Genomic DNA, 22,037 nt, shown 5'->3' with positions numbered 1-22,037 from the left:
GATTCAAGCATATATTCCGTAGGGCACTGTTCAGATGCGTCTTTATAGAAGACACAACATTGAACTGGCTTTAATGCCATTTTTACGTTTCTCCTAACGTACTTCCTACAAACTGAAGACACGGTTACGTGCGGAAAACACGGCGAGAGGAGGGCAAGACAGGCGAAAGGAAGCAAGTCAAGAATTAACTCCTTTCAGGTGTAGACATGTCATTGGCATCCCCAGAATTAAAAAGAAGGGAAAAAAGGCAGCCAGGGTAGGGCTTGGGTTAGCCACACACCAGAACACATGGCGGGCACTTTTCAAGGGCCACTGGAGGGCGGGGAGGATATGGTGCCTCAGACCCAATCTGTGTCCAATTTCTCTCCTTATCGACCGTAATAAAAGAAAAAGCCTAAGGACCCATCACCTCGAAGCCATCACGTTCACGACTTTCTAAAACTGAAGATTTCTACGCTTCATCATTTTCGTGAACAGTCTCTGGCCCGGATCTCATGATTATTTTACTTTCAGTTTTTTTCGAATACCTTATTCAGCCGATGCAGTCTCTTAACGCCTGCAGTCTCGCAGTTTGTGGGTTCGAGCCCCGCATCGGGCTTGCTGCAGTCAGCTTCTCAGTGCGGGGGCCTGCTTTGGATCCTCTGTCCCCTCTCTCTGCCCCTCCCCTGCTTGTGTTGTCCCCAAAATGAGTTAAATACTTAAAAAATATATCTTAAATAGACTCATGAACTCAAGTCTTACGGGAATGAGATGTAAAGGTAGAACAGAATCCTTTCTGAGTTGTTCCAGGAAAATAAAAGGACGAGCTAGGTTGTACTGAGCACCTCACGGGTATGAATTCAATCCCCCAGCACCTTTGTGAGGTAGGAATGAGGGTTACCTCCCTTTTGCCAACGTGGTTATTGACTCACCAGAGGTTACACAGTAAGTGGATGGTGAGGGTGGGTTTCAACGCCAGGCCCCTTGTGGGTTTTTTAATTTTTATTTTTTCGGAGCAGCTGACGTACTATAAACGACACTTCTTTAAAGTGTTGAGGGGCACCTGGGTGGCTCAGTCGGTTAAGCATCCGATTTCGGCTCAGGTCATGATTTCGCGGTTCGCGAGTTCGAGCCCCGCATCAGGCTCTGGGCTGACAGTTCAGAGCCTGGAGCCCGCTTCAGATTCTGTGTCTCCCTCTGTCTGCCCCTCCATTGCTTGTGCTCTGTCTCTCGCATTATCTCAAAAATAAATATTAAAACAATTTTTTAAGTGTTCGATTTCAGGACTTTTAACATGTGTCTCTGCTCATGAATCCATCACCACCATAGAGATCGTGGACCTATGCCCCTCTCGTGCCTCCTTTCGGTCCTCCCGCTTTTCCTCGCCAGCCTCCAAGCAACTCCTGATCTGCTTTGTGTCATTTCAGATTAGTTTGCGTTTTCTGCAATTTTGGGCTGTTACGAATTAAGTTGTTGTGAACATTCGTGCCCACGTCTTTATATCAGACCCTCACTCTCAACCATCACGTAATAAATGTCTCTAAAACACCAAAACCAAAACCAAAAGCAAGAAACAAAACAAAAGATAAAAACAGATGCACAGAAGCTGTGTCGGGCGGCAAAATCACGCTGAATTTGAGGTACCTCACGCTGAGTCCGAGGTAATGAGTAGCTGTTGGAAAATGCAGTTCGAAAGCCTTTCATTCTGATGTCACGTGGTTTCTCCGTAATCCAAGGAGAGATTACCTTAGATAACCTCGCACGGAAATTCCTACCTTTACCAGCAGTGTAGCTGTTGACGAGTCACTCGTCCTTCTCAGGACTCTTTCCTCATCCGTCACAACTGATTGTGTGATGATCACACAATGATCGTGTGATGATCACACAATGATTGTGTGATGATCACAGCCAGCTGATTTCAGGCTGACTCATGGCTCCTACCAATTAGAGGAAAGGAGGAGATTATCCAAGAGGGGATTACCCGCTCCTCTTTACTGCGACTGCTACACCCTCCTGGTTACCGGGATCCTGGCGTCTCGGAGGAAGCATGTAAGAAAACCGAGGCCCCAGGAGTCAGGGGTGCCCAAGGTGCTCCTTCAAGTCCTAGAAGGGAGTCCAAACGGAGGCTTCCTGGCTTCCTGGCGTCTGGTAGAGAACTTTTCCTCCTACGCCAAACAGCTGCTTGTTGATTCTGCGCGTTTTATATCCAGCAAATGCACTGAAATAAATGAGTGCGTCTCCCCCCTATTTTATGATGAATTAGGCTGGCGATCATCCGTCTCAGAGTATTTACAGTTTGCCATCGGATCGCAGGTGCTGAAGTCCTCAGGACACAGAGTAACACCTCGCTAGCAGGGTAGATGCTGCGAGAAGGGAAACGCTTTGGGAAGAGAGAAGCTGAAATAAGAGAGGCAAATAAATGATTCACCCCCTCCCCCCGCCCCACCGCCACTGTTAATTTAAGTTATAATTACCGAAACCTTAAAAATAAAACCTGAACGGCATCGCTGTCTCTGCTGCGCGACAGCAAAACACACCCTATCGCATCGACTCAAATCACCCATTTAACAACTGCTGTTTTAGGTTTCGACTAATTACGGAACAGTTCGCGGTACACGTATTCCTACTGTAATTAAATAGCTCACGGTGCAGGATGGAACTGCTAAGGCTTCTTCAAGCTCTTCCGGTGTTAAAAGATGAACTTCTCATAAGGACATAGTTGTAAAAGGTTTGTGTTGTAAGTCACGACAGCCTCAATATATTGGTGTTGAGGGACTTCTTCAGAGCAACTTAAATGACAGGGTAACAAGCTGGAAGTTTCTATTTAGGATGGTGAAATATTCAGTGGAGATGCATTGCTTTCTAGACGGCCGACCAGCACTCAGTTGAGAATTCATAGTACATGTCAAAGCTTGAGTGGAAGGAGGCGTGAGTTCTTAGGGAGCTTTATTGCTAGGGACCCATGTGTTGCCAAGAAGTGAGGCAATGCCCCTCCCATCTGTAGCCTCTCTGTGTCTTGTCCCATAGACAGCTCAGGCTGGCTTTGCCATGTAAAAAGCAAACAAGATAGGGGCACCTGGTGGCTCAGTCCGTTAAGCGTCTGACTTCAGCTCGGGTCGTGATCTCACGATTCGTGAGTTCAAGCCCCACATCAGGCTCTGTGCTGACAGCTCAGACCCTGGAGCCTGCTTCGGATTCTGTGTCTCCCTCTTTCTCTGTCCCCCCCCCCTGCTCATGCTGTGTCTCTGCCTTTCTCTCTCTCTCTCTCAAAAATAAATAGTTATAATTTTTTTTAAAAAAAAGCAAACAAGCTGGAGATTTCGATGTCAATGGTCATGTTTAATGAAGCTCTCAGTGTCATGTTCATTTATACCATCTAAGTTTCTCAGCCTGTCATCGATGGATCACTTCCAGTGGTGTAACTTGTTTGCCCCTCAATATGTGTCATTTGGACAGAGACACCGGTCGTCTTCGGACTGCAGGTGCTAAGACCGGAAAAGTGGGAAAGACGGAAATGATTCTTACTACCTTCACCCAGCACAATGGTAGCTTCAAAATGTCTGTAACGATTGGCCATAGGAATTCCAACATGGTTGAAAGAGGAGGCTGGGGGCTTGGTTTTTAATTAAGAAGTGTTTGCACAGCAAGCATACGCTCTTCGGTTGGATGTTATATTTATTGGACTCCATGTGAGCAGTCATTTGCTACTGGTGAGGTTCGTGATCAAGGTGACCTACCTGTCCCAGGTCACTTATGGAAAATCCTTGGGCTCCAACACTTTTGGATAAACCCTTGGCTGGTCAAAGTCTAAACCAGGCCAGCAGTGAATGCCCCTTGAAGAAGCACCCCCAGAGTGGTAACTAATGATAGGTGCGTGATAATTAACCAATCTCCTATATCATATCTGTCCCTTGGCCCTTTGCATTGGGTGCTGTTTTGACCATTTGTTATGACATAAATCACCTCTGTAAAGTAGGTGAAGGGTTTTCCCTGCATACCACAATGGGGAACAGTAGCAAGTAGAAAACCATGGCACATGAAGCCTGACTGAAAGAAAGGAAGAGATGGGGCTTCTCCCCTAATGAACACACTGCTCCAAAATCTTTCCGCGGCATAAAGAACTCACCACTGGGGCGCCTGGGTGGCTCCATCGGTTAAGCATCCAACTTCGGCTCAGGTCATGATTTCATGGTCCGTGGGTTCGGGCCCCTCATTGGGCTCTGTGTTGACAGCTTGGAGCCTGGAGCCTGCTTTGGATTGCGTGTGTGTGTGTGTGTGTGTGTGTGTGTGTGTGTGTCTGACCGGCCCCCACTCATGCCCTGTCCCTCTCCCTTTCTCAAAAATAAATAAACATTAAAAATTAAAAAAAAAAGAACTCATCACTGGACACCATCCCCTCTCTCACTAATTCCTATTTCCCTACTTGAACCTGGCTCTCACCTAAGGCGGATGGGCAGTTGAAAATCCTTCAGGTTTAACACTGGGATTCTGGGAAGCTGCTGAATTGGGAATTATGGATGTATGTTGGGACAGGTGAGCCAGCAACAGATGTGAGTCAGGGATACAGCATTATAAGACCTGAGAGCAGATTATAAGCCAGAAACAAGTACACCTGCAAAGGTATATACAATCTGATGGTTGCAGAGTTAAAGGAACCCACTGGCATAGAAAATCCCCTGAAGTAGACTGAATTGGTTCCAGGGCATTAAAAATGGAAATAGGGCTTGCAATCAGATTGCCACAGATGGAACTGAATTAATAAAAACAAATTTTCTAATTCACTCAAAGAATTTTTAGGTATTTCCTTTTGGAGAAGCTCTTCTCTGAGGTATGCACAAATTTGAGCTGGCAACACCAGAGTCATGAACCCACCCTATGCTGCCCACAACTGATCTCACCCACAAGGGATCTCTTCCCATGTTCATGGACATTGGATCTCCAGTGGCAGATTCCATCGGTTGCTCATCCTTTAGGAAATGAAATAGCCCAACATGAAATAGGAAGGGAAGAAGGAAGGTAGGAAAGGAGGAAGGAAAGATGGAAGGAAGGAAGGGAGGGAGGGAGGGAGGGAAGGAAGGAAGGAAGGAAGGAAGGAAGGAAGGAAGGAAGGAAGGAAGGAAGGAAGTTGGTTCAAAAACCTCAAAAGGACCAAGGCAATTCCCATTAAGCATGTTACATATTCAGTTATAATTAAGTGACTTTTATGTGCCTAGCACTGTGCTACTTACTTAAACACTGCAGGGATATCATGAGGTATTAATACAATCCAAGCTACATTTCTCGAGCATTTGTTAGCCAACTGATGTAGTAAGTCTTTTAAATACATTGTCTTATTGAAAGTAACAACACCCTATGTTGTCCTTACAGCCAGTCCCCCATTTACGAGCGATGAAACTTTTAGAGGTTATACAACTAGTTTAAGATCACACATTGATCTTAAACTAGTTGTAGTTAAGGATTATAATCACATAATCCTACTCCAGGGCCCAAGTGCTTCAACAAAGATCTGCTGAAGAAAGTAGGCTATGAGCTAGTGGAGAGAGGAGGGACCCCCACACAAATCTGCCTGACCCGTCGTGAAAGAAACAAGCACTTCCCAGTGCTTGATAGCATTTCCATTAAGGCATTTCAGCAAGTGTAGATTTTCCCCTACCAACCACATTCAACCTTTGCAGAATCCTGGTAATACTCACTAAAAAAGTATTATGTGTGCCTAAATAAGTTAAACATGAATTTCCATGTGACTCAGCAAGTCTACTGCTAGGCGGATATCCAAAAGAATTGAAAATGAGCATTCAAACAAAAACTTGTACAGGGGCACCTGGGTGGCTCAGTCAGTTAAGTGTCCGCCTCTTGATTTGGGCTCGGGTCATGATCTCACGGTGAGGTTGAACCCCGTGTTGGGATCTGCTCTCACAGCAAGAAGCCTGCCTGGGATTCTCTTTCCCTCTCTCTCTCTGTCCCCCTCCCTTATATGCTGTCTCTCTCTCTCTCAAAATAAATAAATATTTAACAAAACAAAACAAAAACATGTACAGAAATGTTCATGGCGGCATTTTTTACAATGGCCAAAAGGTGGAAACACTCCAGATGTCCATCAAATGATGAATGGATAAACAAAGTGGAGTATACAGTGGATTATTATTCACCCATAAAAAGGAATCAAGTACCCATACATGCTATAACACGGCCAAGTCTTGAAAGTGTGATGCTAAGGGCAAGAAGCCAGACACAAAAGGCCACGTATGATACAATTCTATTTATATGAAATATCAAGAATATGGAAATCCGTGGAGACAGAAAGCAGATTAGTGTTTGTCAGGGGCTGGCAGGGAGGGGGAAATGAGGAGTGAGTACTTATTGGTGACAAGACTCCGTTTTCAGTTGAAAATATTATGGAACTAGTCGGTGGTAGGTTGTACAACATTGGGAATGTACAAAATGGCACTGAATTATACACTTTAAAGTGGGTAAAGTGCTGAATACTGTGTTACGTGCATTCTGCCCCAACTGAAAAGAGAAAAGCCATATGGATCCCGGGTAAGATGTCCCATGAGGCATTTTGGGGGGGGGGGGGGTTGTGGGTAGATGAGACACATTCTTTATCCTCAGAGAATCTAGAAATGCAAGCGTCTGATGAAATTAATTCATTAATTCCCTTTCTTCCCCATGGCCACGATGGTGCCTTTGCTTCAGCGACCAAGAGCGTACCTAATCCAATAATCACTCCACTCACTGGTGGTTGAGTAGATGCCAGTCATTGTGTGATGTCTTTAGAGGTTGTCAAACGTTTGGGGGTTCAGAAGATCTGAAAGCCATGTGTACATTTCTATCTGAGATTACATTTAAGAATTTCTGACACTGTAAACCCTTAACCCTTTTACGCACCCAGAGCTTTTGAATGTTCCCGCTTTTGCTGGGACAACAGGGGGAAAAATATGACTGATAAAAGATGATTGCTCTCCATATTTAGATCCTAGGTCATTTTATGAATTGTTAACTTTGCCAAACTGCATGTGGGATTAATTGGAAACAATTGCAGTATTCTCACTACATTGCATCACTTCCTTTCGTTAATTAAGAGACATTACCCTCTGTTCTACGGATGACAAAAGGGCTGGCTCGTCTTTTATGACCAGACGGCAGCCACAGAAAGAAAGGCAGGAATTCCTGTGTGTCTGCGAATCACGGAAGTGACCAGAAGACATAGAGGGCAGGTGGAGGGAAGTGATAGAGGGCAGGTCGCCCAGCATGGCGGCCGCAGGGAGAGAGCTGCTGAGTCCCAACTTCTGGGCTCTTCGGTGTGCTTAATTCCAAGCGTCTAATTCAATCTGCCCAATGACACTTTTACCTCTCTGTTTGCTAGGTCACAAAAGCAAGCTGCCTAATAATGGAAAACATGTTAAAGAGGATTAAACAGCAATGGAGTTAATTAGGAAAGTCACCTCACCATTCACAATCACATGTCCATGTTTAATTTTTTAATTAAGAAATACATCGGAGGGGCGCCTGGGTGGCGCAGTCGGTTAAGCGTCCGACTTCAGCCAGGTCACGATCTCGCGGTCCGTGAGTTCGAGCCCCGCGTCGGGCTCTGGGCTGATGGCTCGGAGCCTGGAGCCTGTTTCCGATTCTGTGTCTCCCTCTCTCTCTGCCCCTCCCCCGTTCATGCTCTGTCTCTCTCTGTCCCAAAAATAAATAAACGTTGAAAAAAAAATTTAAAAAAAAAAGAAATACATTGGAAATAAAATTAACGAAACAACATCTGTATACGGTTTTAACAGTAAACCTTTCTAAAACATACTCCCTCGTTTTGAATTTAGGAGTGTTGGGGGTGGAGTGTGTGCATCCGTGTGTGTGTGTGTGTGTGTGTGTGTGTGTGAGTGTATCTCTGGGCTTCAACAGATCATAGCTGCGATCCCATTACCATATGGGAAATAGCGATTCAACAAACATGTATTGAACACCCACTTTGCAAGCTATTTTGGTAGGAGGACAGAGGAAGATCCCAGGATCCAGGATTGGGGATCAAAGACTTCATGGTGGCCTTTGAGCTGAGATGTTTTCTGGTCACTCAGTCAGCCCATGCCCTCTCTGAGTTGGGGACCTTTATGGAAGCAGCGACCCAGCCTGCATCATACTTTCCGTTTCTCGAGCATCTGACAACTCTCTCTACGGCGTCTCCACTTGGGCCACGTTGGGCTTCCTCCTAGGATGGCAGGCGCAGTGAGGTGAATTGCTTACTTGCCAGCTATCTGCTTCGAGAGTAAATATTCTAACTAGTAAGGTAACCCTAGCCTAGTCTCTCTGGTCCCACAGAATTACTTCTGCCACGCTGATGGCAAGAGGGCTCCAAGCCGCCCCTGACTCAGATTCTCAGGAAGAGGAAGGAGACTCCACCCCCCCCGGGGCCAGGAAGTGGCAAGGTTCTAGAGAGTAGGTGGCATGGGAAATACAGCTGTGTCCAACTTTGGAAACCGTTAGCCGCAAGGTGAAGGCTTGGGGGTGGGTGGGGACGGGCTAAGAGGGAAGACGCACGTGCCCGAGGCCTCCCTTAGCTGACGCCAAGGAACTTTATACAGGGGGTTGGGGGGCATTGTAATCTCTTTCCATTTGAGACCTGAGGAAATGGAAACTCACAAACATACCTGGCCAACGTCATTCAGCAGCTGCTGTTCCCCGGGCCACCTGACATGCTTTTACACACATCACGCGCGACTTGCCCCCGATGTATTAGTCTCAGCGTCGCACACGTGAAGAAACAGAGGCTAACTAGGTTGTTCCCGGGGAGCGGGGAGCCGAACCCGAATTCAATCCCAGGTGTCTCCCTCCTGGGCAGTCCACCTTTTAAAACCTCATTCGTTTGCCCCGTCTGGTGGTCCGCTGTGTATCTCCTCTCCCTTCCTGTGTCGTTCTTGGGTCTCAGCCCCTTTGATAACGTCCACTTGGTGCTTTGGAGAGAATTAAAGGACACAACACAACCACCTGCCCTCTGGGAAACTGCCCTTTTTCTGTTGTTCTCCCGAAGCTCTCATACAGACATTGTGCTGAGCTGGCCAGAAGGCAGTTTGAAAAATGGCTTGGGAGATGGACAGTCGCATTGACTTGGCAGAGAGTGAGGTATTGACCGCTCGGTGATAGATTGTGCCAGAGGCCTCAGGTCTTTTTCCTGTCAGGCTCTGCCTTCCTTCTGGGAAGCTCTGTGGGAAGCAGCCCCCTTTGCTCTGAACAAGAATCCTTTGACCTCATACCTTTCTTGTTTATGGTATGGCAGGCCTTCTAAGAGAGGGCAGAAACAGGCTGGTCTAAGTTTAGCAACCTGGGGAGCTTAATATGGCTTTGGCAGGAAGATCTCGATACAAAGTGTCTTAGTCAGCTGGCCAAGAATAGCAAGGGATAAAATCAACTCATTTTGTGTTTTTATTATTATTATTTTTTTTTTGGTCATCATGTCTCTTTATTTTATTTTGTTCTATTTTCATTCTAGTAGTTAACATTCAGGGCTCTGTTGGTTTCAGGTGTACAGGAACTGATGCAACACCTTCCACACATCTTCCGGGGCTCGTCATGACGAGCTACAACTCAACACCCCTAAAAAAACAAATAATCCGATCAAACGTTAAACTCGTGTGAACAAAGATGATAAACGGAAAGGGTGGGGGGAGAAAAAGGGAGGCGGGAGGGAGGATGAAGGAAATGAGGAAGAAAGGAAAGAGAGATGGAAAAGGAAAGAAGGAAGGGAGGCAGCAGAGGTTGGGGAGGTCAATCTGCTCGTTGCCTGAATGCGTGCCAACAGCAAGTTGAGTAGAAGGAAGGTAAGCGAGGTAGGTCACAATCTCATGGTTCGTGAGTTCGAGCCCCACGTCAGGCTCTGTGCTGACAGCTCAGAGTCTGGAGCCGGCTTCAGTTCCTGTGTCTCCCTCTCTCTCTCTCTGCCCCTCTCCCACTCATACTCTGTCTCTCTGTCTCAAAAATAAACATTAAAAAAATTTTTTTAAAAGAATAAACACTTCCATTAATTGACACAGTCATTAGCCGATCATGGACATGATCTCCTGTAGCGCCCCCAATAACCCCCAGTATCCACGGCTGCTGTTTACAGATAAGGAAACTGAGGCTCACAGTACCTTACCCTGCAGAGGCAGCCCTACTCTGTGCAGTGTGTTGTAAATCCAACGGGCGGTGGCAAGGGCCGACCCCTGGGGGCATGGAGAACACTGCCCGGATTGAGTCCAAGAGCGAGTTAAATTTTTGCAAGACTCCGTCTGTCTTCCAGCCCCGGGCCAGGAGTCCTAGCACAACCCTCCTCCAAGTCTCAGGCTGTCCCAGGCTCCAGAGTCCCCAGAAACTGCATCAGTAATAGCTTTTCTGGTGACCCTCAGGCCATTATGCTGTTTATGTGGGTGGAAATATGTATTTGTTATTTGAAGCATCAAGTGTATTTTCTCTTCATTTCACTTAAACGAGAATTTATTAATCCCTGACCACATGCGCCGCCATTTATTTAGTGGTGCCGTGGAAACAAAGTAGAGAGAACAGTGAATAAGCCCGAGCAGCTGGCGATGGAATGGGGAACCAGTCCATCGCACCGGAACCCAGTGGGTGCCATCCCTGGGCCCCCGTGAGCAAGCCATTCTCCGGTCCCTCCACGTTTCTTTCTCAGTTAGACTTGATTTTTTCTTTTTAAAATTTTTTTTCAACGTTTATTTATTTTTGGGGGGACAGAGAGAGACAGAGCATGAACGGGGGAGGGGCAGAGAGAGAGGGAGACACAGAATCGGAAACAGGCTCCAGGCTCTGAGCCATCAGCCCAGAGCCCGACGCGGGGCTCGAACTCACGGACCGCGAGATCGTGACCTGGCTGAAGTCGGACGCTTAACCGACGGCGCCACCCAGGCGCCCCTAGACTTGATTTTTTCTTTAGAGCAGTTTTAGGTTCACAGCAAAACTGAGCAGAAAGAACAGAGAGTTCCCACATATGCCCCACACCCGACACCCACAGCCCTCCTCCTTATCGGCACCGGGCACCAGAGGGTTAGTTCCCTGTGTTTCAAGGGATGAGTCACCACTGACCTGTTACTACAATAGCCACGTTGACTCATCAGTATCACCCAGAGCCCCAGTTCACATAAGGGTTCACTCCCCGTGGGGGACAAATGTATGATAACATGTATCCACCATTAGAGTGTTACACAGACTAGTTTCACTGCCCTAAAAATCTCTCTGTGCCACATCTGTGTGACATCTATTCTGTCACACACACACACACACACACACACACACACCTCCCCAGCCCCTGACAACTACTGACGTTTTTTTACTCTCTGCATGCTTTACCCTTTCCAAACTGTCACAGAGTTGGACTCCTGCAGGATGGAGCCTTTTCAGGTTGGCTTCTTTGACTTAGTAAGAGACGTGTAAGTTTCCTCCGTTTCTTTTCGTGGCTTCAGAGCTCACGTCTTAGGGCTAAATAACTGTCTGTTGTCTGGACGTACCAAGTTGACTTAGCCGCCCACTTCCCAAAGGACGTCTTGGTGGCTTTTAAATTCTGGCAGTTGGGAATGCACCTGCTGTCAACATCCAAGTGCAAGTTTTGGTGGAAACGGGCGCAGTTGCTCGATTATAGGTCAAGAGTTTATTCGGTAAGAAACCCCCTACCTGTCTCCCGAAAGGGCTGCCATGCTTTGTATCCCCACCAGCAACGAATTCCGTGGCTCTGTGGCTCCAATCCTCACCACCCCCTGGTGCTGGTGCTTCCGCTTTTTGAAGCCCCACTAAGCTGAACTACGTGGAAGTGACTGGAAAGCCAGAAGTAGAGCCAGAAATGATTCTGAGCAACAAAACTCAGCACCCCACCCAGGCATGTCCGTGTGGCCGGGTTTCTCAACCCTTCCCGAAAGCTACCATATTTTTGTTCTGTACAAAATACCACTAAGGTGGGCTTTCTGTTTTCCCAGCCCGTGAAGAACCGGAAGCATTAGGGGCACCTGGGTGGCCCAGTCGGTTAAGTGTCTGACTTTGGCTCACGTCATGATCTCACGGTTTGTGAGTTCCAGCCCCACACTGGGCTCTGTGCTGACAGTCCAGAGCCTGCTTTCGACTTTCTCTCCCTCTCTCTCTCTCTCACAAAAATAAATGAAGACACTTAAAAAAACACAAGATACCTGTTAACAAATGAGTTAACAAGCGAGTACGTGATCCTGCATTCTTTAGGGGCATAACCGCACATCAACTTTCCATAAGTGGTGTTTACAAGAATGACCCTAAAATGTTACATGCACCCTGACATTTATAGCAGCATTATCAACAATAACCAAATTATGGAAAGAGCCCAAATGTCCATCGACTGGTGAATGGATAAAGAAGATGTGGTATATATATACACGTACACACACACACACACACACACACACACACACACACACACACTGGTATATTATTCGGCCATAAAAAAGAATGAAATCTTACCATTTGCAGCAACATGGATGTAGCTAGAGAGTGTTGCTCATGCTAAGTGACATGAGTCAGTCAAAGAAAGACAAATATCCTATGATTTCACTCAAACGTGGAATTTAAGATTACAAAGCAAATGAACATAGGGTGTCAAAAAGAGAGAGGCACACCATAAAACAAACTTTTTTTTTCTAAAATTTTTTTTGATGTTTATTTATTTTTGAGAGAGACAGAGACAAAATGCACGTGGGTTAGGGGCAGAGAGAGAGGGAGACACAGAAGCAGGCTCCGAGCTGTCAGCACAGAGCCCGACGCAGGACTTGAACTCATGAGCCATGAGATCATGACCCGAGTTGAAGTTGGGCACTTAACCAACTGAGCCACCCGGGCGCGCCACAAGCTCTTAACCATAGAGAACAAACTGATGGTTACCAGAGGGGAGGTGGAGGGGGGGGAGGGGAGGGGAGGGGATAGGTTAAATAGGCAATGGGTGTTAAGGAGGGCACTTGTGATGAGCACCGGGGGCTGTATGTAAGTGTTGAAGCCCTAAATTTTACACCTGAAACTAATATTACACTCTATGTTAACTAACTGGAATTTAAGTAAAAACTTGGGGGGAAAAAGAATACCTTAGAACACCTGTTGAAAGACTGGAAATGCTATTCAAGGTGCCACCGTTTTGAAAAATTGAGAAGTCCTATTGTGCACCTTTCTTGTTGAAATTAAATGAAATGTCTGTCAAATGCTTACTATGGTGTAGGGTACTTAGTGGTACAATAAATCTTGGCTCCTCCTATGCAATGATGATGGTGGTGGCGATGACGTGACGATATACCAAGTGGTTAGACAATTAGAAGGTGGGGGGCAGAGGTGGATGGAAAGGGAAGGGTATTGGAATGCCCCAGGCATTTATTGAGATGCTACTATATCCCAAAGTGAAATCAAAGGCAAGCATCATGTGGTTCCCCCCCTTAAGGAAATGCCTGTCCAGCGTGTCATGTAATTACAACAGAATTGTGATAAATGGTATGGACATCTATTTGTAAGCGTGGTGTAGACGACCTAGGTGAGGGGGCTGTTAATTTGGACTACAGGGTTAAGAAACCCTACGGTAAATACTGCAGCTAGGCTCACAGGATTTTTCTGCCTGCGAAGGGGCAGGCATTTTAAGAAAGGACGTTCCAGGCAGAGGGAACAGACTAACCGGAGGCAGGTTGTCATGGAAATCATGAATGTAGACCAAGGTAAAAATCAAAGAAAGTGTAGCCAGGAGATGGGCCAGAGAGTTCCCTGAAGGCCAGTTTATGATTGCCTATGGATCTTATTTGAAAGGCGTCAGGTTGCTTTGAAAGGTTTACAGCTGAGACGCGACGGGGTTAAGTGTCTGCTTTCGCCGTGTACTCACACTGAAGGCAGGATAGAAAGTCAACATGAATGGCTGGAGAGGGGAGGCAGGGAGCCCAGGCCGGGGTTCCTGGGATCATCTGGGATAGAGCAGAGGTCCCGGAACTGCAGAAGAGGTGACAGGGAGACCCGGTAAGACCGAGTGGTCTGTTGGAGGGGTTCCAAGGAGCGGAGGGAGACGGAGAAAGTGCAAACACGAGGGGCGCCTGGGTGGCTCAGTTGGTTGGGCGACGGGCTTCGCTGGGGTCACGATCTCGCGGTCTGTGAGTTCGAGCCCCGCGTCGGGGCTCTGTGCTGATGGCCCGGAGCCTGGAGCTTGCTTCGGGTTCTGTGTCTCCCCCTCTCTCTGCCCCTCCCCTGCTGACGCTGTGTGTCTCTTAATATATAAACGTTAAAAAAAAAAAAAACAAAAAAAACACAACTGCAAACATGATTCTGAGGTTCCTAACTCGGGCAACTGGGGCTACCCAGTGAAGGAATGTTTCATAAACCTGAGATTTATTTCTTAATCTTCGCTATCCTCTGGTGGCATGAAAGAAGCTGAACCTTTCAAACCATTTCAGTTCCGAGCTTATTTGATCTTTTCTCGCTCCATCCGAGAGAACGCCACTTGATTTATGCCGCAAGGCCAGCACCAAATGAATGTAATTTATCTTTCTAAACGTTTCAAGTAGGGATAAGCAAATGCGTCCTCAGAAGAACAAATTCCAAGCCCCGAGTGACCAAATAGGTTCTGAGGTGGCACCATCCAATGTGGCCACTGGCCACATGTGGCTTTGAGAACCTGAAATGTAGCTACTACCCCCCAGCGGAGATGTGATGGAGGTGTTACGTACATATAATTCATACCAGGTTTCAGAGATTGAGTATGAAGAAAAGAATAAAAAATAATTTGTGGATAGTTTTACCTTGACTACATGTTGAAATGACATTTTGGATGTATTGGATTAAATGAAATAAACATACTGCCAAAATTAATTTCACCAGCCATTTAATTGTAGTTCTAAGTTTTTTAAAGGATGGGTTTTTAAACGTTTATTTCTGAGAGACTGTGAGTGGGGGAGGGGCACAGGGGGAGGGAGACAGAGGCTCCCAAGCCCGCTCTTCACTGTCAGCATGGAGGCCGTCGCAGGACTCGAACCCATAAAGCATGAGATCATGACTTGAGCCAAAATAGAGAGTTGGAGGCTCTGCTGACTGAGCCACCCAGGTGCCCCTCACCAGTCTTTTAATGCAACAACTAGACAATTTTATTTCATTTTATGTTTTGAAAATGTTTATTTTGAGAGAGAGAGAGAGAGCAGGGGAGGAGCAGAGAGAGGGAGACAGAGAAAGCGGGCTCTATGCTGACAACACGGAACGGGGCTCAAATTCACCAGCCAAAGTCTGACGCTTAACCGACTGAGCCACCCAGGCACCCCTAGACCGTTCTAAATCACATATGTGGCTCCCCTTATATTTCCATTGAACAGTGCGGGTCTGGGAAATACAATTTTTGTGGTGTCAATATTTAATGACTATATACAGACCAAGAGTATATTTTGTATTATTGCTTTTCTCCCCATTACTGAGGAGGGTCTCATCACCTGATGCTTCCTATTCTCTTACTGTGTAGTTACCTTAGCAACTGTGGCAACATTAATTATATTTACGATACCTAGAGGGGCTGAAGTAAACAGGCATCAGTCTATCACTGGGGTTTACATATTTATATTTTTTTCACATGTGTCTGGGTCTTTGCAAAACCATGCATGGAGAGTCGGAAGGCTGGCCTGTAATCCCTGCCTGTGTCACTGGCTTTTTGGGGTCTGTATAAGGAGAGTAAAAATGATCCCGGGGCGCCTGGGGGCGCTCAGTCGGCTGAACGTCCGACTTTGGCTCAGGTCATGATCTCACGGTCCGTGGGTTCGAGCCCCGCGTCGGACTCTGTGCTGACAGCTGGGAGCCTGGAGCCTGCTTCGGATTCTGTGTCTCCCTCTCTCTCTGCCCCTCCCCCTGCTCACGCTCTGTCTCTCCCTCTCTCTCAAAAATAAATAAACATAAAAATAAAAGTAATGATCCCGTGCCCACTTCAGAGGGATATGTGGATAGACGCTTACAACGGACTTTGGAAGCTATTCTTAGGACACAGTATCAGTCTCGTGTCAGCACAGCTTTATATAGTAATGGTATCTAATGTTACGCCCAACGCTGGAGGTAGAAAGGAACGGCAGGGTAGTTTCCTCTGGGGGCTCTAGGCCGGGTGCAGAAGGGAGCAAGGAGGTCAGAGTAGGACAAACCAAAAGAGGGTGATCGGGGTTAGTATTTGTTCCGGTAGACTTTAACAGTCCTTTTCAGGTACTTCCCACATTCAGCAACAAGCCTCCACTGGCTGGGAGAAGACAGGGAACCCAGAGCCCAGCCCCCTCCTCCTACAGCTCAGCCTGGCTTTGATATGGACAAAGCAAACAGGTTGTAGTTTTTTTTTTTATGTTGGATTATCATGTCTCATGATGCTTTCAGTGTTCCGCTCGTTTTACACCGTCCGAGTTTCTCAAAGAGCCTCTCATTCATGGGTCAACTCTATGGTCTAACATGCTGCCCCCTCCATGAATATCACAGAAATGACGGATGCCGAGAAAGGGAAATTGGAACAGACTGGGATGATTCTTATCACCTTCGCCCCAGACAGTGCTGGCTTCAAAATATCCAGGGAGGTTTGCCTTCAGGGTTTCAGTTTGGTGGAAAGTAGGGGGTGAGAGAGTTGGCTTTTAAAAGGTATTTGCATAGCAAGCATGTGGCTTTCGGTGGGGTGTTAGGCTTATCTGAGGAGGCTGGGGGAGGGTTTATGGTGATCAAGGTCAGGTGGGGAGAGGGGAGTTGGCTGATGACCCCTCAACCCAATTTACCCCTTTGACATTTCAGGGAACTTAAGATTTGTGGCAAAAGTAGTAAACACTCCAGGTTTCAGCGCTCCTTCATTCAGGTGTTACAGATCTAAGCCCTCTATCATTCAGCGATGTGGCTCATCTGCAGCCGCCCTGAAAGAAAATCAAGGAAGCTGCTACAGTCACATCTTAAGATGTTACATCTTAAGCAATCTCTGCTAACTCGGCATTGGCGTTTAGGAGGTCCTCTACCCCAAAGTATCAAACCAAAGGGAAATACAAATACACTGCAAAAATGTAGCACTCCCCTCTGCCCAACCTGAAGTCTCAAAAAAAAGAACTGTCAGCTGAGTTTCCAAGGTCTCCTTCTCTGCCTCTCCCTTCACTCCAGGGGGAGGGGGAGGGGGGAGGCCTGGGTGGGGAGGGGCGGGGACTGTGGTTTTCTGATCCAAACTCCCAACAGCACAGTTTGAATTATATAATGGAGCTGCTGTGAGTCAGGTGACAGGCTCACTGAGTAATTCCCTGCAGAAGGAGACAAACTGCATGTTAAAAAGCTCAACAAATGCTAAAAAAGAAAATAATAATAAATAAATAATAAATTAAAAAAAAAACAAAAAAACAAAAAACAAAAAACAAACATAAAAAACTCCGGCTGTGAGTTCCAGACTGGCAAGTGGCAGTTTTCTCTGAATTTTCTCCAAGCCGAAACTGCTGGGCTGGCTGTCCGGGTCCGGAGGCTCCCAGAGGCTGCCGCGGACGGCCAAGTGCAGGTCGGGGGGGTCTGGTTGGGTTACTTTCTGTTACTTTCTGTTTCATTTCAAAATGTTCCCTGCCTCTGAAATTGGTTACCTCCAATGTCAAGGAAAACGCCTGGCTCCTTGGAGACTTCAGCCAGGCTTTTAAGAACTGGGGCTTTGTGAAGGTAAGAGACATCAGAGTCCTGCCAGCCCCCCCGGGGGGCGCCGCCGCCCGGCAGTGGCCTGGGTGCCAGCAGGGAAAGCCAGGAGGAGTCTGCCAACTTGTTCTGGGATCTGGATGAGGCTGGAGAAACCTTGTGTGGAAGGGTTTTAAGGTTACACGGGTGGCCACCCAGTCCATGGTGAGTGGGATCGGTCCCCCAGCTCCCGTGGGCTCCCTTCCAGCCCCCATCCCGTCTTGTGGAGGAGATTGTCAGCAGTCAGGGACTTGGCACGGGCTGGCCCGGGGCCGGGAAGGAAGGCGAAGGAGCCGCCTGGCACCGAAAGCCTTGCCTGGGTGTGTGTAGCATGTGTATTTCAGACCCGGACGCTTCCCACTGTTGCTTAGTCCAAGAAAGCACAGCTATTAGCCAGAAAACAGACCCGGAGGGGAGGAGACTTGCGTGAGCAAAGAGCTTGGGAGCACCCGTAAGGTAGGCTTTTGAGTCTTAAGTAATTTTCATTGCTTTTTGTGTGTGTGTTAGTTGGGTTCTGCACTCGGTTTTTTGTGTGTGTGGTTGGGTTTAGGGAATTTTCCCCTTTTGGAGCTGCCAGCGTGGATTGATTTGGTTTTTCAGTCTTCGGAGCCGGTTCACGGGATGTCTTGGAACCCACTGGTGGAGCTGTGGATGCCTGGAAGTCAGAAGACTCTGATGGGAAACTAGGGATGTTTTTCAGATCAGGGGGATTCACTTGCAAATCTCACTGCGGTAGAGACTTGCTGGGCGCCCGCTGAGGCAGGCAGCACTTAGGAACCTCAGGAAGTTTCCGACTTAAAGAGACAGGAGAGGAAAAATCGCATCAAGCAGTTGTTACTCTGGGGGAGGTGGGCCCCGGGGAGAAGTTGTGGATGACAAAAGAGAAAGCGGACCGGACCGGGGAATAAATAGAAGGAAAAAGAAAGGTTTGGTGAGACCCCATTTCAGGCTGTGGCGTTTTGAGGTTTGAGGCATGGGGATAAAAATCAATATGGCAACAGATCACAGCTTGCTGGGCATGAACGAGAACGGCCACCATGGGTTCTTTTTCTCACGGATTCTTAGAGAACTCGGGAAATAGGCAAGGCGGTAGTTTTGAGGGGTTCCTTTTGAATTGTGGTTCTTTTTTGGCCACACTGAGGTGCTCTAAACACAATACGGTGATGTTCAAGCCAAAGGGAACATGTGTTCAGAATGATGTCTCGTGAAGAGATATTCAGGTTTTTGGCCGCCTCTTGCCCCTTTGCAACCTCACTCCTTGGCTGGGGCAAATTCTATGAGCCAAACGTGTCCAATATAAACAACTCTTTGGAGGGGAACAAGGATCGCCATGAGAGAGTATTCGGATGTTACAAAAAGAAATGATTCTGACTCAGTGATTCTTTGAGATCACCAGCACATTTGGCGATCGAAAAGATTCCATTTAGCACAACTAAATGATGACCACAGAGCCAAACGGGATAACGTGGTGAGGTTTCTGATTAATGCCCATGTGTGAAATATAGATAGCATAATATCACAAATATTCATACTATGAGAGAACAGTTCACGGATCCCCCTTTGCAGGCCTTGGCAGTCCCTCCAGAAAGCATCGCTTAAATAATTAATGACGGCACACAGAGCGCCTTTTATGCAGATTTCCACCCCTCGAAAACGGATGCATTTCTACATTTCCATAATATACCGAGGACCGACACCATCTCGCGGTCCGTGAGTTCGAGCCCCGCGTCGGGCTCTGGGCTGATGGCTCAGAGCCTGGAGCCTGTTTCCGATTCTGTGTCTCCCTCTCTCTCTGCCCCTCCCCCGTTCATGCTCTGTCTCTCTCTGTCTCAAAAAAAATAAATAAACGTTGAAAAAAAAAATTAAAAAAAAATATAAAAAAATATACCGAGGACCGAGATTCATGAGGGTGACCTCTGGACACCATATGATTCACCAGTGCCTTTGAGATCACAGAAGATAACACGGTGCCCTGACTAGTTTTACTGTTGAGTGCCTTGCCTTGCACTCTGTAATTCACTCAAATTTGGTCATCTGCCTAAACCATGGTGCCCACATTTTCCACCCCAAGAACCAGGACTTGTGGTTGCACAAAGGCTTTTGTGTTACTTTCAGGGTGAGGCACAGTCTGGGAAATGCAGTTTGGACACCAAGATAATAAGTTTGGATGTCCGCTTCTGGGACAGTTCAGTAGCTCATGTGACAGCTGATCAGAAGAGGCCAGATAGGAAGGGGAAAATCTGGTCCCCGTAGAAATGTGGAGACTTTGTTGAAAAGCATAAGCCTTCTGTGTTCACACGGACTTGGGCTCCGTTTCCAACTCTTCTATTCAGTGAGTGACCTTGGGCAAGCTTCCTGACCTTTCTAAGCCTCGGTTTTTCCCTCTGTAAAATCGGATATTAATAGTAGTTAACTCACAGGTTGTATGGGAAGTGAATAAAGTGATACATAAGGAAAACGGCACATAGCACAATGTTTGACATAAGTAGCATCGAATAAACAGTACCTGATATTATTATGGTTATGATTTGTGACTTTTAGTGACCACTGTTGTTATCGTTAAGATTTGTGATGTTTTTAGTGACCACAAAACAGTTGAGAAACCAGTTCATGGTTTCCCTTTTAATATCCCAGAGAGGAGGGAATAAATAACGTTGTGCAACTTTACAACAACGTTTGGGATCCTCAGAATGTTCTGGAATGAAGCTGTTAGCATGTCTGTTCGTCTGTTCCTTTCTGTGAATCATTGTCCCCACGTTTTGCACAGAAGAGTCTATTGAACTGGTTGAAGCCACACAGGACGTCGGTGGCAGCACCGGTGGGGGGGGGGGGGATATCTGTCCCCAGGCTCCCTGAGCCCTGCCTGTGGGATTGCACTGTTCCTGATGATCCCACTGGGGACCACACCAGGGCTGGCCCCACCAAGGCAGGGTAGCCCTTGTCTCTGGAGAGCCTCGGACACTTTCCGTGGTTGGAGTCCGGTGCGGCCGACTTGATTTTCCTCACTTCAGCTTGCTGTTAGTTACGCTGTGTCATTTTTTTTTTTTCTCCAGAATTGCTGGTCTTAGAGCCCCTAAAGGTGTTTACCCACGTGGCCAGCTCATGCCGATGGGTGGTTGTGATCATGACCCCAGCGCTCCAATTGGAACAGCGCAAAATCTGCGACCCTGCAGCCCCTTCTGGGCTCTGTTTTTATTTTCTCTTGCAGCCTCCAAGTGGGGGGGGGGGGATTTGATGTCTCCCATCAAGCAACCACCGATCACATGCTATAAAAGTCCAAAAACAGGCATATAATTAATCTAAAGGCTAACGATGTCAAAGGGCCTTTCTTTTTGCATTCCATGGGTATTCTGCTTCCTGTAGGATTCAGAATCCACAGTTACAGGGAAGGTGCTGAGAGAGGGATTTCATAAAAGGTGCTCCAGGTGCCTGGGCTCTCAAGGCAACAAAGTGAATAAAAATCCCCCCTGCTCCCCGACAAGGGCAGAGTGAAGAATGGTGTAGAGTGTCTTCTTTTAAGAAACCCACCACAGGGGCGCCTGGGTGGCGCAGTCGGTTAAGCGTCCGACTTCAGCCAGGTCACGATCTCGTGGTCCGTGAGTTCGAGCCCCGCGTCGGGCTCTGGGCTGATGGCTCAGAGCCTGGAGCCTGTTTCCGATTCTGTGTCTCCCTCTCTCTCTGCCCCTCCCCCGTTCATGCTCTGTCTCTCTCTGTCCCAAAAAAAATAAATAAACATTGAAAAAAAAAAAAAAGAAACCCACCACAAAGACAACACAAAAGTCTAAAATTGAGACAAACAGAAATGGGGGGCCCCTGGGTGGCTCAGTCAGTTAAGCATCCGACTTCGGCTCAGGGCATGATCTCACGGTTCGTGAGTTCGAGCCCCGCATCGGGCTCTGTGCTGACAGCTCAGAGCCTGGAGCCTGCTTCAGATTTTGTGTGTGTGTGTCTCTCTCTCTGCCCCTCCCCTGCTCATTCTCTCTCTCTCTCTCTCTCTCTCTCTCTCTCTCTCTCTCTCTCCCTCTCTCTCTCTCTCTCTCTCTCAAAACTAAATAAACAAAACAAAAAAAAAAAAACTGAAGAGATGACCAGAACCTTTGACTATTCCCTCAACAATGTTTAGAACTTGAATGTTAGCTGGGCCTATCAAGAGGTCTTAATAACTATTTAGGATTAAAGAAAATCGACACAAAGGAAGGCACGTGTATGTTACTAAAAAACGGGATTTTCTTCTTAGGGATACAGAAGAAAATCACTGTGGATAATCTATAGCTAATGAATAACCTATAACTGCTGTATCCATTTGCTAGGGTGACTGTAACACAAAGGCTCAGACTGAGAGGCTTAAACAGCAGAACCTTATTGTCTGATGGCTCTGGAGGCAGAATTCCAAGGTGGTG

General features: G+C 47.1%; 1 protein-coding gene across 8 annotated transcripts in view; it reads left to right on the top strand.

Moving 5' to 3' along the window:
* PHACTR1 (phosphatase and actin regulator 1) overlaps positions 1–22,037 on the top strand; it is a 566,563-nt gene that overhangs the window by 232,358 nt on the left and 312,168 nt on the right. The window contains exon 1 of one of the 8 annotated variants that reach the window (XM_045497383.1): positions 17,470–17,625. The exons of 6 other annotated variants lie outside the window; for them this stretch is intronic. The gene's annotated coding sequence lies outside the window, so the exon portion shown is untranslated. Of the gene's footprint in view, positions 1–17,469; positions 17,626–17,877; positions 18,094–22,037 lie in introns of those variants that run through there. One more of the 8 variants, XM_045497384.1, reaches the window with a different exon arrangement.

This window comes from Leopardus geoffroyi, chromosome B2 (genome assembly GCF_018350155.1).
Source record: "Leopardus geoffroyi isolate Oge1 chromosome B2, O.geoffroyi_Oge1_pat1.0, whole genome shotgun sequence".
NCBI classification, from domain to species: Eukaryota; Metazoa; Chordata; class Mammalia; order Carnivora; family Felidae; genus Leopardus; species Leopardus geoffroyi.
The sequence above is the reverse complement of the archived record's forward strand: the minus strand, read 5'-3'. Positions and strand labels throughout refer to the sequence as shown.